Source organism: Lutra lutra, chromosome 11 (genome assembly GCF_902655055.1).
Source record: "Lutra lutra chromosome 11, mLutLut1.2, whole genome shotgun sequence".
Lineage (NCBI taxonomy): Eukaryota > Metazoa > Chordata > Mammalia > Carnivora > Mustelidae > Lutra > Lutra lutra.
The window spans coordinates 70,251,057-70,266,466 of NC_062288.1; the positions used below are offsets into that span (position 1 = coordinate 70,251,057).

At 40.0% G+C, this 15,410-nt stretch overlaps 2 protein-coding genes across 4 annotated transcripts in view; one reads left to right on the forward strand and one right to left on the reverse strand.

Moving 5' to 3' along the window:
- The window catches only part of IMMP2L (inner mitochondrial membrane peptidase subunit 2), an 876,168-nt gene that overhangs the window by 414,041 nt on the left and 446,717 nt on the right, over positions 1 to 15,410 (reverse strand). The window lies entirely within an intron of this gene.
- The window catches only part of LRRN3 (leucine rich repeat neuronal 3), a 37,075-nt gene continuing 35,049 nt past the window's right edge, over positions 13,385 to 15,410 (forward strand). Inside the window, exon 1 of the mRNA XM_047694952.1 lies at positions 13,385 to 13,889. The gene's annotated coding sequence lies outside the window, so the exon portion shown is untranslated. The remainder of the gene's footprint in view (positions 13,890 to 15,410) is intronic.

Sequence of the window (15,410 nt, forward strand, 5' to 3'; positions counted from 1 at the left end):
CTTGCAGTTCTCACATAGGCTCTCAGTGAGCATTATACAGCTGGGGAGCCCCTCCAAAGTCGGAAATGGCTGAAACACTGAATATTCATTGCATTTCTAATAAAACGTACCCTTTAGAAAAGGTTAAGGATGCAAGAAGTACTCTTAATGGTGAGGGTTCGTTTACTCATTTTCTGCATCATGTCATGGAATGGAAAGAAAAATAAGAGGTCTCACCAAAGAAACAGACACATGTTTTCCTTTGAGCACATTTTAAAACATTGCCTTGTCTTAAAAAACCTAAGCTTGTCGTATTATTTTTCTCCCTAAAAAAGCCTAAAGACTGCTTCTTCTGATTTTCCCGTTTTCTGTACAGCAATCATCTTTGGTAAAGCTCCGAAATTCTGTTGCTTGGAAAGGGTATATATTTTGCCTTTTTGCAGTCTCAAATGAAGTTTAAAAATAAAACAGTAGTTTTATGTATAGCATTGTTGAATTTTTATGTATGCATACATATTTATCCATTTACTTACTTATTTTCAGAACAACACAACACACACACACACACACAAAACCTGACTTCTTTAACAAAGTAATACAATCACCATTTGTCTTAAATATTGATGTGAAAGTCAAATATAGGCTATCCTAGAATAAAAACCAACATGAAAATTAAAAAAAATGATCAGAGTTGATATGATGCCTGTTTTGAGGATAACGGGTTATAGATATCGCCACACTATGTTGAAATCACCCACTTAAGAAGATAGGAATACAGTCAAAGATTTTCAGGTGAGCAATGTGAGATACAGACGAATTACGGTTAGCATTCTCCAATGCATCTGGCTACAAATAAACAAAAAGCAAAAGTTATGCTATAAAATTTGCAAAGAAGAGGAGAATGAACCTCAAAAGATATTTGGAGGGAAGAAAAGATGGTTTTTAGAGTGCTGGCTTTAGAATTCGAGCTATATTCCAGCCTTAGCCCCTGAGTATCTCCATGACTGCCAACATTAACTGAAATCTCTAAAGTTCAGTTTGCTCTTCTGTGAAAAGGGGAAAGTTCCTGAAAGTCTCACAGTTTTATAAGAATAAAACCGTATGTACACAGTGCTGTACACATTTCAGTGTCTGACATGAGGTTAATACTCAACAGATACTATTTATTATTACATTAGGTGCCCTTATGATTTCAGCATACATAACTTCTGCATTTGCAAAGCAGTATATATTTCAAATTCTGATCTATTCCGCTGTGGTTTGTGGATAGCTCAAGGAAAATCATCTGTATGTCCCTGAGCAACAGCAATAATAAATGTAACAACAGAATAACAACAACATGCCATCAGAGAGAAAATTGCATCCCCATCGTTGAGAGTAGTGAGCTGTTTTTCTCCAGGAACTGTGATGGGCTCCTTCTCGTGCTTCCTATTTGCACAAAGGCTCTCTATGAAATCAAGAACAAACATCTCTGACCCAGCTGGCCATGGATTATGGCTAATTGTCTTACACAAGAACCAAAGCATAACCTTGCTCTCATTTAAAGTCTGCATATCCACTCTTACAGATTTAAAGACTCAGTGCTGCTATGCTTAAACACTTTGCAATTTTACTTTCTTACCCATTAAACCTCTACTCAAAATTCATTCATCCATTGATTCAATAATGCATTTTGATCAATTATTCTACATTACGAGCCCAAAGGCAGAGCACTAAACCCAGCCTCTTTGAGCAGGGACAGATTTCCCACAAGAGGGGCTATTTAGACTGAGGATAAAAGGTGAACAGCCTTGCTAATGAGAGCTGTGTGCCTCATGTGTGTTGGGGGGCCAAGCACTCCATGCACCCTGAGTGGGATCAGCAAAGACACAAAGCAGAGAAAAACCAGCACGGCACTTGAGGAATAAGAGTTCATGTGTCGGGAGCACAAGGCGACATGTAATGAGTATCTGGATCCAAGAGCCGGGTTACAAGAACAGAACGCTAAAGAGCTTGGGATATTTTTCCGTTTGTGATGAGGCACATAATGGGTTCTGTTTGCAGAAGATGGACTGGAGAGGACCACTCTGGAAGCAGGAAGTTAGGGGCACTTTGCAGCAGACAGACCATGGGATGATGGAGGTCTAGCTGATCGAGAACAAGATTCAAGGAAATATGGGAGTAAAATCAGCATGGTTTAGACCTACTGAACTCAGGATATAAGGTCCAAGGAAGATCAAAGACCCTGATCCTCCCTGAGTAAATGGGCAGTGCTCCTCTAACTGAAATAAATAAAAAATAAAGGAAGAAAAGCCAGTAGTCAGGCAAGCTTAAGAGGTCACTTTTAGACACGGAGGGCGCGAGGAGTCTGGGCTCATGAAAGTAGGGACATTTACTAGACAATGTGAGGACGATCTACAATATATACGTACAAGAAGAATGTTATTTGAAGGAGCAGTGATGTACATTTGAGAGTAATGATTACATAAGAAGAGATTATATTATCTAAGAGAGCATAGGAAGAGCAGTAGCAAAAAGAAGAAACCTAGTGTAAATATTTAAGAGACAAATGAGCCCATATCTGTCAACAGGCAGAGTATGCCAGCAAGTATTAGCAGGACCAGGAGGCTTTGAAGTGCAAGAACCAAGTTGGGAGGGCGCTCACTGAGATTTAAAGGGGAGTTTCTGTGGCATGCGTAGAGTAGAAGCTGGATAAAAAGGAGCTGGAAAAGGAGAAAGTGACAAATGCAATAGTAGCAAATGCTGACAGGTTCTCTTGAGAAATTTATGAGGGAGATAGAGATGGAATGGCAGAGTAGGGTTAAGGGTTAAAAGGAGGATTGTTGTTAATATTCTAGCACGAGTAAGAAGCATGCTTATGGATTTTGTGTAAATAAGTCAATTGCACAGTGGAATGGGGAAAAGGCTTTTAGAGACAAATTCCTAATAACAGAGAAGTGGATGAATCTGGAGAAAAAAAGGGAGGGACATAGAGATTGGTAATAAGAAAAAGTCTCATCATTTAAGACTACAAATGAGAGATAATGATGCATGTGGATAAAGAGACATTAGTAAGCTAGGAGGGTGTGAACTAAAGGGAAATCACACCTAAAGGAGCAAGTTCAATGAAATTAAAAGCAATGACATTTTCCTAAGAATATTTAGATTGAAAAAAGATGTTGCAGAGATGGTTAAAGTTTGGAATCATTCTCGTAGATGATGGGATAGAGTGGTCTTAGGATAGATACCAGAATGGAAGGGGACTGTCGAAGAGCCAGCCGAACCACGATGCCCTGCATCTGCTGGGGGTATAGTGTGTGCACCACCACATGATTTCCTCCAGGAACACTTCACTTCCTCGAGCCAGAAGCAAAGAAGAACCAATATGGTGTTATTTGGCATGTCTATGCATGGTAGAGGACTGGAGCAATAGAATCTGGGTGCCTGATGAGTTTAGACGACCAACCTTGGTAGGTAGGAAAGAAAGAGAAAGAAAGATGACTGGGAGAGAACTGGTCTCTAAGGATTTGAGATCTTTGTGGTGTCAAGAAGCAGACCTACAAGGAGCATAGTTTTAAAACAGCCAGATAGATAGACTTATGGTAGAAAGCAGGAGACTTCAGTTCAAGATTTCCAAGGTAGGACAATTCCAATTACCAGTAAGATCAAGGGAGCATCTCTGGGAATGGGTTTCTGAAATGAAGTAAAAGTGACACTTATTTCCATTTTAGGAACTTCGTAATCTGGGGTTGGTTCTATACTTGAAAGTTGAAATCTCCTGAGCTGTTAGCAGTATTAGAGCAGAACAGAATATTTTTCACCAGGTATCATGTTGGGAACCTGCTGACAAGTAGATGAGAACAAAGTGGGAAGTTAAGGAGTGGTATGTGCCGTAAAGAAAAGTATAATAATTTGTGGCTTGAAGTTGGTATTGGGAAGCCAGAGGATGCGTGCATACAGACGCGGGTGCAGACACCCGCACACCCAGCCTTGAGAGGTGGGACAGAGAGTGGTCTCCAAGCAGAGAGGTCACAAAAATAACCAGGTCCCGAAAAGAGACTGGATTTCAGTTAACGGAGGAAACGGAAAGGGTGGTTTGGGAAATAGTTGAAAGGATGGCAAATTTGCTGATGAGGGAATGATAGGAAAAGTGAAAAGAATAGGGAAGATTCAAGGATTCATGTAGATGAAGGTGAGGGCAGCAGCTACGTGACGGTCTGTATGTGAGAGGATGCTAGAGGCCTTGTTACCCTAGACAGAGAAGGCCATGCAACAGGAGCAGCACGGTGAAGAGGCCTGCCTCAAAGTCCCCCAGTATCCACAAGGACCACAAAAGGCCAAGTCTCGGAGAGTGACTTGACAGAGAGTCAGACAGATGGTGAGGTTTACAGGGCTTTGATCTCAGCTAAAGGTTATTCACAGTTCTGAGGACAGCAGAGAGGACATGGTTCAGTGCCCACCCTGCCTGACCTACAGTCCTTTGAGGCAGGGCAAGAGGTGGCCAGCAGCCCTGGATCCCCGGCACTGAGGCTCCGATGCCAAGAAGCACAGGCCCGATGGGCTGCACAACCCTGCCGGGCCATGTGCTCAGTGAACACAGCTCCAAGTCTCCTTTGATGACAACATTACACTTAGCACAGCAAGTGGTTCAGAGCTCAAGCTCGGGAGCCAGACAGATGTGTCTCCAGAGCCTGGCTAAGCCACTCACAAGCCATGTTACCACAGGAGGTAAAGTAACCTGCTTCCTCTACCTGCAAAATGAGAAAACAGCATCTGCTTACACGCTAACTATAAGAAACAGAGATGCTGCCAGGAAGGTGTTTATTTAGCTCAGTGCTTGGCATACAGCTCTCAAAAAAATGGTACCTAGTGGGGGTGCCTGCATGGCTCAGTGGGTTAAGCCTCTGCCTTCTGCTCAGGTCATGATCTCAAGGTCCTGGGATCGAGCCCCGCATCGGGCTCTCTGCTCAGCGGTGAGCCTGCTTCCCCCTCTCTGCCTGCCTCTCTGCCTACTTGTGATCTCTCTCTCTCTCTCTCTCTCTGTCAAATAAATAAATAAAATCTTTAAAAAAAAAAAAAAAGGAAAAAAATGGTACCTAGTGTTACCAGGTCCTTATTGCTCACTATACTGGATGTCTTCCTTTTCCCAGGGAATTATTCCTTATCTCCTACCCTCTAATTTGGGGAAGAGGAGTAGAAATGACAGAAGAGTACTTTATCCAGGGATAAGCATAGCACCCAAGTAGGCTAGCAGATCTTCCCCGCAAAAGTTTCAAATTCAAACCAAGGAGAAAGGACAGTGTCTCCCTGGTGGCAAAATTGGGAGATGAAGGACTTGAGAGCGGGTGGAGGCCAGGCTGCTGTACATTGGAAGAAAGCTGGTCTGCAGTAACAGGGAATAAAGCCCGCACTCTGAGAAGAGCAGATGGGGGAGGATAGACGCAGGCCCAGGAGCATCTGAGTCTGTGGCCTGTCTCGGAGGCCCAGTTTCCCCTCTGCTCACGATAGCATGTACCCTCGCTACAACCTCACCTTTTAACTTGGGCTAGTTTAAATCTAAGCTAGTTTAAATAGGGTTTGTCTCACTGGCAGCCAAAAGTATCCATAGTGTGGACAGCTACTAATGAATTTAAAATAGTGGAGACTGGCAAAGACCACAGCTGTTATCCCCTTCCCATGATGCATTGGAGATTACCCTACAAACACCCAGAAGTCAATAAATGCCATCGATAGACAATACTTGAATTCTGTCAGCACAGTCTGCACATTGACCCATATGTATTTGACCTGATTTGAGCATTCCTTGTACTACCCAGAATTCTTCCAGCTCCCTGAATCAGAAACCAGCTGATGAACAGGCTGAATCCAAAGAGAGTTCAGCCCTGAATAACATAGACAGAGGGTAATAAATGAAGCAGGAGCTCTCAAAAATAAATGTACATTGAGTGTCAAGTATATGCCCATAACTGCCTCTACTTGCTCATCTAAACAACTTGGGTTTTTGGTGTTTTTTTTTTTTTTTAAGATTTAAGATTTTTTTTTAAAGATTTAAAAAAAATTTTTTTTAAGATTTACTTATTTCAGAGAGAGAAAGAGAGAGAGAGAGCACTGGGCAGGAGGGGCAAAGGGAGACTCTCTGCTGACTGGGGAGTTCGACTTGGGGCTCCATCCCAGGACTTTGAGATCATGACCTGAGCCAAAATCCAGAGTCAGACACTTAAGACCAACTGAACCACCCAGGCACCCCAATCAACACATTTTTAAAGAGAGTTTAAAGACCAAAGATTGTAGCGACCCTACCCCCATTCCCAAATAGTAGAATACAGTAGGGTTATGAGCTAGAACTTGAAGCTGAAAGTGCAGCACTGGCCCCGGCGTAGGCAATAACTACAAGAATCTCCCATCTATTCTGCCATCCTTGAGAGTTGTAGTAAGTGCCTTTCATTCGTGAGAGTACTTTCCCTGCACTAAAAGGAATAACTCTATGAACAATCACTAAAAGATTAGACAGAGAACTTTAGCTCTGGGCCTCCTGCATTCTCCATCAATGAAGGAAGAGAATCAAATGCGAATGCTGACAGTCACCTTTGTTCTCCCGCCTAGCAGAAGTTGAAAAGCAAAAGTGACATAAAATATTCATGAAAATTCGAATGACCCTTTCACATCTAGATGGTGCACTATAACTGGATGCCTAAATATTTTAGTGACAAAAAGTGTTTGCTTTCTCTTGCAAAGAAATCACTGCTTTGGTCTCTTGTTTAGATATAAGTGGATCATTTTCATTAGCTCACCTTTACAAAAGGGCCCCATGTGAAAGCAGGAAAATTCAGAACAAATATCGCACCAGGGGCAAACTGTTATCTCGTGCCATTTTTCGTTCTTAATTTTTGCCTAGAATTGACATGAATGTATGTGACTTCTTGGTTCTTGGAGTTTTATTTTTGCCTAGAACTTACATGTATCTTAGTAGTTTTATGAAACCAGATGCATTTAATGTGTCCTAATCAAAGAAGATGAAAAGAGAAAGTGGCCAGCAAAGAAAAAGTCTAAGTGAAGAGATACACTCTACCCCTGGGGCTAATAATACATTATACATTAATAAAAAATTTAAAAAAAAAAAAGACACACCCTATTCTCCCATAAATAACAGCTCTCTTATAAATAACCTCATGTGTAACTGAAGTCACTGGGCTGACAAAATCTATTCCCCTGGGCGGGAGGATTTTCATTAAACAATTCTCTGATTTTACTCAAATGTCTGGAACAAAACCAGCACACAGAAGAGAGTAGTAACTTACTCTTTCAGTGACTCAGTGGGGTTTAATTAGTCAAATACTGACCTTTTAATATGTAAAATGTACTCCTGAATATACAAGGCAAATAGGACATAACTCCTGCCTTTGAGTTGCTTACTGTCTAGGCATAAATAAACCATACACGATAACGTATGTTAGAATAAGAGAAACAAAATAAAAAGAAAATTTAAAATGTGATAAAACAAGGAAAATGCTCCCTTGCACTGAGATGGAGGGAGCTTCTTAAAGGATGAGAGCTTGTAGCGGAAACCTTACAGAACTGGCCCGTTCACAGAAAAAAATAGAGAACTAAGAAGGCAACGTAAAAGATACATTCTGGAAATGACCAGCCCTGTGCTTTGCTGTGCTGTGCTGTGCTGAGGAAGGGGATGTGCTGGCGTCAGGGACAGAAAGAATGGCCGGGGACATGGGAAACACATATCGGCTAATGGAGCAGAGCTGCTGCAAGTGTCAGCCTCGGAGTCAGAAACGCTTTGGTTTGGTTGTGGATTCTACCAATGGGCAACTCCATGAGTTTTTGCACACTCAGCCCTCAGTTTTCTGATTTGCAAAACGAAACTAACAGCTAGTACTTTGATAGGGAGGACTGAATGAGACAATTCATGAAAAACTCCTAACAAACCACCAGGCACAGAAGGAGTGCTCAGTAAGTGTGGTCTACTGTTACTGCTGCTGCCCTCATTATCATGTCGTGGAAGAGCTGGGGGGCTAAGTTAAGGATGTCCGAGATTTGACCAAACAAGACAGCTTCAGCTGTAGAAGTAAAGTTCCACCTCAGAAGAACTTCACATTTTATTTTTTTAAGTAACCGCTATATTTCTGATTATAAAAATACTATGTGCTTACGGTGGAACATTTGAGAAGTATAAAAAAATAAAAGCCACCTACTGCTAGGGGTTTGGTGTATTTCCTTTTTTGATGTATTTCTTTTCAGTTATTTTTGTGTAACTTACAAACTGTCTACCTATCTATCTACCTGTCTACCTGCTATATTTTCTATAGTGATTTTCACTCTTTTATTTCACTAATTGTTTACCTGGCTAGAGGAGAAGTAATATTCAATCCTCCAAATGAAAAAATTAGGGATGCACAGAGAGAGGCCAAGATAAGAGATAGTTGGAGCTACAGAGAAAGACAAGAAGGAAAGAGAGGGAGAAAGAAGTCTGAGGAAGAGACAGAGACAGAGATTTATCTCCTTGATTTCTGACATCTTTCTCATTCCTGGTGGTGAATTTCCTTCAGTGATAAAATTACTTTTGTTCTTGAAGTGGAGTTCTCTCCCTCATTAAAAAAAATAAGACCTATACAAATCTTATGTCCCTAATCACCCTCAGCATGGAGAGATGTCATCTTGGGAGAGGCAGAAGGACGGGGTGGGGGGTCCCTGAGGGAGCAGCACATTTCTACGTCTTGCTCACTTGTCATAGAGGGAGGACATGCTAGCTTCGTTTATTTTTCTCTCTTACCTCTCCTCCAACAATCTTTGTTTCTTCTTGTGTCTGCTAAATTCTGATAGTCAAATTTGCATATTTTAGCATGTAAAGATCTCTTTCTTCTCCAGTTCAGATACTCTGTGGATCTCTGATTCTAAATGTTTACAAAAAGCCTTAATGAAGTCGTACAACCATGTGAATACACTTGTGACACTGAACTACGAGCTTAAAAACCGTTAAAATGGTTAAATTTACACTATATATTTTACCATAAGAAGAAAGTCATAATAAAAAATAAGACCCATAGTTGAATGGGAATCATTTTTGTTTCCAATTCTACTTTCTAAAACCCTTTTGAAAAAAGAAAATGAGAACTCTCTGATCCAACATGCTTTTGTTCAACATTCTAACAAACAGCCAATGCCACTCCCCTTACATCATGCTTCTAACTTAATTAAGAGCTAATCTGCTATCAGAATTAGACTACAAAGGACCATGTCACTGAAGATCTTCTCAGTACAATGTCAGTCCCTCCTCATCAGTGACCCATGCATAGTTATTTAGCTTTCTGAGCATATCAACTAACTTTCCAACAAGACACTGCCTTTCTTCAGAGCTCTATTTCTCAAACAGAGCCAGCAAATTCTTTCATTAATACTGAACAACCATAACTATATAAAAGCATCCACTGCCTAGTGTAAAAATTCATTCCTTTTTAAAATAGTATTTTATTTTTAGCATCCCTTGTTGCTGACTATATTGAATTGTTTGGCTCAGTCATCAATCAAGCATTCATTTATTTTACAAATGAATATTGAGTGGGTTGTAGTGTAAAAGAGCCTTGGCTCAGTGGGCAGACAGAACTGAGTTCAAATTTTTGCCCCATTATTTCATAGTTTTCATACATTGGGCAAGAAACCTAACTTCTCTGAGCCAATGTTTTTACACTGTTAAATGGGGATAAAACATCTATTTTATGTTGTAGGGATTCAATAACTTTTAAAATATACACAGTTAGTATTCAACAAATATTGTTTTCTCCATGTTTATGCAAGCTACAGAGCTTAAAGATGAATAAAATATAGACCTCTTCCAGGAGACTCTATAAACTAAAAACGGAAATGGGCCAAATTATAGAAACAACTGTAATACATTTTAAAAACATAAATGGTAGGGGGGAATAAAGATTGTGATTGTGAGAGATCATGTCTTGTTAGAGGGTCAGAAAAGACCTCACATGGGAAATAGCATTTGCCCTGAGCTCACTTATTTAGGACCAGATAGAAGCCAGGACCCAGAGGGAAGGTAGAAAGAACATTCCAAACAAAGCAGAGAACTGGAACAGATGACGATAATGGTAATAACACTGACCGACAACAATGACAATGACAAGAATGGCAATAATGGCAATGCAAACATCCATTCAAGCTTACTATATCCTAAGTTCTTTCCTAAGCTTTTGCACATATTAACTACATTAATCTTCATAACATTCCCAGGAGGAAACTGAGATGCAGAGATGTTAAGTTCTTGTTCAGGGTGACAAAGCTGGGAAGGGGCAAGGTAAGAACCCAAACCCAGGGAGCCTGTTCCCAGAAAGCGCACTCTGACCCACTACCCAGACCACCCCTCTAATGAAAGTGAACAGAAGAGCAGTGCCCAGGATTCCAGGAAACAAGAAACCTTCCCATATTAATAGGAACTTCAACTTTAAATCAACGCATAAATATTTATTACACCCCTATTGTTTATTTGATGATGAAGGCAGAACTTTTTCAACATACTTTAAGGGTTGTAATTATTCATTTATGTTTTAAAATCATTAAAATACGTTGTTATTGGAGCTGAATACGAGTTCAGGAAGCTCTGCAGATATTTACTACAAGGGAGCTGACCTACACAACCCCATAACACAGTATATTTGGAATGTGAAACTGCTCTGAAATTTTAGTGGCTTGTAAAGGTAAAAACTTGAGAAAGAAAAGAAAAAGAAGGGAAAAAAATGGAGATGGGAAAGAAGAAAAAGTGGAGACTTATCAATTATTCAGTAGATGAGAGGGTGACATGGTAGGAAAACCTTGGAAGACGGCGGGGTCTACCCTTGCCGTCTCCGACCAGCTGTGTGCACTTAGACAAGTTGCTTGACCTCTTAGGACTCAGGGTATTCGAGTCTAAAGAGTCTGTGGTTCTCATTTGAAACTATTCGCAATTGTACTGATTCGAAATTGTTGAAATCCTTCCTCAGTCACAGTTTAATGTTTTTATATGGCACTTCATTATACAGAGGTGGTAACGAAATTAAGTTTTTAGCGTGTTTTTTTTGGAGAGCTACCTTTCGTATCTCCAGTAAATGGTTGATAACTGACAATCACCTGAACATATACTGATTCTAGGAAGCTCCTGATGCTCTTGCAGCAAGAAGGAAAACCACAGCCAAAGAACAAACTCGTCACCCTTTTCATACAAAGCCAGAGTTATTTTTCTCTCTCACATTACAATCTCACTTCTAATGTTCCATGGTATGAAACCAGTAACAATGAAATCTTTTGAATTTGTCATGTGCCTACAGCAAAAGGACAATTGCAAAAAAAGCAACCTCATCCATATGCTGAAGAAAAGCTAAACAATGAGTGAAAACAATTTTCTATGAGATAGCATAAGGTAGCATTTAAAAATATTCAACTTTCACTAAATTAAAACTTAGATTTTTCTTTGATTTCTTAAAGAGACTGAAATTTAAAATATTAGGTATGATTGCAGGTTTCATTTATAAACCAAGAAAGTGTTTTAATCATGCATCTGATTATCGCCACTTACATTCATTATGGAAGTGCATTATAATTGGTTTGATCACTGAATTTGTCAATTATACAGTCAATACCAATCAACCCAAATGAAATTCTTAAGGAACCAAGAGTATAAAACTAAAATTCCTTTCTCAAATAATTATCACAATTTTATCTTAATTCTTCCAATATGTGGAAACGTAATCCTGCAGATGTTGAAATGATATGGAATATGTAAGGAATTAAAGTTGAGGAAAGTAAAATCAAGGGAGGTGTAATGAGGATGATTATCACTATTATTATAAGTACATTAAACCATATGTAGACACACTCCATCTCAACATCCCCAACACTTAGCCATAATCCCTACCATTCACAGAGCAATATTTAAATGTTGTTAGTAAAGAATAAAGCCTTACAATACACTTTCTGAAATGAGTGTTAGTAGGTTAAGCAAGAAACTACCTTTGTCTCAAACTCATTTTTATTCAAAAGATTAGCAACCATTTGAATAAATTTTTAGAGAAGGAAAAAATAAAGCACTTGAGAACTTAAAAAAAAATCCTACAGACAAAGCTAACGTCTTTATAAATTTCCTGGTATTATGATGATAGTAACTTAAAACTATTGGTCTATGTCATTTCAATAAACTCTTGAGGAACAATCAGATGTGAAGCTTTTCCACCCCCCCCCTCAACTAAATCTATTAACATGAAAATGTCATTTTTTTTTTACTCCACTAGAGGGTAGTCTCTCAAAACTAGGGCTTGGAGACATGAATCTAGCCTGTTTTTGACCTATTGATAAATTAATTCTCATGTTCCAGTCTTCTCAACAAGATGTTCCTCTAGCATACTAATTAAGGTGGTAAAACAAGCATTTTTAAAATTTCTGTCTATGTACTCACAGGGGTTCTTTCAGAAATATACACTGCTATACTTTCTGTGTTTCTTTTCTAAATTTCTGATAACTGGATACATTTTACATACGTGGCGTGTATTCCATATTTTCCTCGTAAATATAAATTCAGAATTAGTAAGTCTAAGAATAAAGGGAAACAATTTTCCTGAGGGTTTAATTCATCAGAGTTGAAATACTTCCCCAAGAAGTATTTCCTAACACACTCCTAAATACACACACACAGAAATACCCACACAAACACCTTGATACATGTATCCATTTATCTGTGGCTGTCAGATCAACTGCATCAGATATAAAGAAATTACTATAATTGGAAATACTTATTTTTTGAAATACCCCCTCATATGCTCATGTTGTGAATTATAGAGGAAAAAAATGCTCTATTTTAAAAATGTGGTCAATTCAGATAAGAAATGTCATACTTAAAAAAATGCTATTGAACAATAATCACATAAACACCAAATTGAGTAGAATCTACAGAAAACCAAATGCCTCTCAAAACAGTTTCAAGTTACTCTTCTTAAATAATATAGCCACTGGCGAACTTTACAAAGAGGGAGTCAGAGGTGCTGCATCTCCCCCAGGTGTTTTTAGTATTTGGAAAAATCCTTATTTGTAGCACATCCTGTTATTTTCAGAGAGAAAACACAGTTCCTCTGGGTGAATGATAACCTAAAAATGGGAAAACTTGTCCAACATTTCTTCCTCTCTCAAAAAAAAAAAAAAAGGAAGAAAGAAAGAAAGGATGGAGGAAGGATGAAGGAAGGAGCGAGAAGGAAAAGAGGAAGGAGGGAAGGAAGCAAGGAAGGAAGGAAAGGGAGGAGAGGAGAAAAGGAAGGAGGGAGGGAGGAAGGAAGGATGAAAGGCAGGCAGGAAGGAAGGGAATGGTACCTAGGAAAATATGCAAGCCGGTTTCATTTATTTGTATCCTAAGCAGCAGTGTCATAGAACAGACAGGTTGCTTCAGCCAACCAGACGGGAGCAGCTGCGAGTGCTACATCTTGGCAGTCCGAAGCGATTGGCTCCTCTCTGGGGAGCGGAGGGTGTTCAGTTATTAATGACCGCTGAGCAGGCAGCACCATGTCAGTGTGACAACTGATCGGGTGAACGATGCACCACTAACCACCATGGAAACAAGAAGAAAGAAAGCCAGCTCCCAGGATCTCTCTTCACGGGATTGAGAGCCTCAGCCTGCCGACTGAGAGCAAGAGTTCGGGAGAAAAGAAGGAACCCCAGCTGCAGCCTCCTGCCTTCCTTTTTATCTTAGAATACAGAGATAAGCTGGCTTGCATGTGCGCCCACCTCTAGTACATGTTTGTGTGTACTTTATTACACACACACACACACACACACACACACGCACCTATTTACACCCGGGCAAGAACACAACCATGTGATTATAGCAACTGAAGAACTGAGGGAGCCCGCACAGAGGGACACGGAAGGTGGTGCATCACAGGAACTGCTTTTGCAAGGTAAGTTTAAAATATACATTTCGATTTAAATATGCTCTATTTCTTCTTTGGTTGATGCTAGCCCCCCCACCCCCAAACCTAAATTCTCCTTTGATGTTTTCTTCACGTCTGAATTCTAAAGCATTCTTCTTTCCATTTTACTTTGGAGGAGAAATTCAAACGCAAAAGCCCTCTGGCTTTGGGTATGCTTAGCTGCGTTTGTGGGATTCTCCAACATGCATTTTACTAGCTTGAACGCCCATCAGAGGATGTGAGTGGGAGAGCAAAAGCAGTGCTGGGGAGAGGAGGGAGAGGAGGGAGAGAGGGGAGAAGGGGACAGTGGGAGTGGAGAGGAGAGGAAGGAGAAGGGGGGAATTTTCTTTCTTTCTTTTTTTTTTTTTCCTTCACATTATTTGTAATGAAAAGCAGTTCACACATCAGTCTGTATTTTGAAACCAACCCCCCAAGTGGGGCATTTTTCTCCCTTTCACCCAGCGGATGGAGATTAAGGCAAATGCTGCTGTGTGTCAAGAGCTAAAACCATTAAGCAGAGTGGCGGAATGAGCATATCACAAACAGTTATTGAATTTCTGCCAGGCTACATCTTACGGATTGGGGTAAATGACTTCCCTTTAATAACATCCTCCCGCTGGTCTGAAGGGACAGTGCAAATGTCTGATTGCTAATGCAGCTGCAACCGACAGGCGCGAGGTAAAAGGAGCCCACGAACCAGAAGAGTTCTCATCTTCTTTGGTAATTAACAGAATCACAGCAGGGCGGCTTTAAAGTGCATTTGCTATTTCAGAAGATTTTTGTTCAGACGGACTACTATATTCCCTTTGCTTTTATTGAGCTTTGTGGCTTAATTTGCCTCTAATTTATTTATTTTTAACAATATGCCCTTGTTTCCATGCCTCAAATTTTAGTGAGAGCACGCTATGAATGTGAGTAGAACCTTCCTAATTTAGAGAAAAGGGGATAATGTGAAGAATAAAAAGGCAAGAAGTAAGGATTCCAAAATATCTACCTAGGAAAGAGTGTGCCTGTCCTGGTACTATAAATATTACTCATTTCATACATTTCTCTTTAGTTTCAGAGGCCATGCCTTTGAGACAGAATTACTCTCAGTAAACTATATGAGCGTCCATGTACTGATGATTCGTGGAATACTGTGTGGGTTAATTTCTACTTCCAGTCTTCTAAAAGGAAGCCAGCTACTTAGAATATGCTTTCAAACAGACAACATCAATTGAGGATGTCCACGGAAACATTGACTCCCCCCTTTAATGGGTCCTGTAGAGACATTAAACCTAGTATTTGCATTTCGCCTTCTGGAGCTCTCTCTTCCCTTCTTTTAGTTCAACTGACCAAATAGTTAATGGAGTCAGCTTCTTTCCTACTGCATGGTATTTTTTCCCCCTACAACTGTGATTTCAGAGTTATGATTGGTTTCCTAGTTTATAACATGAGCCAAAACCTAAAGACACTAACCAGTCCCTTAGATCCTGCCACTTTCCCATAAATGTGTCAAAATATGAGTCA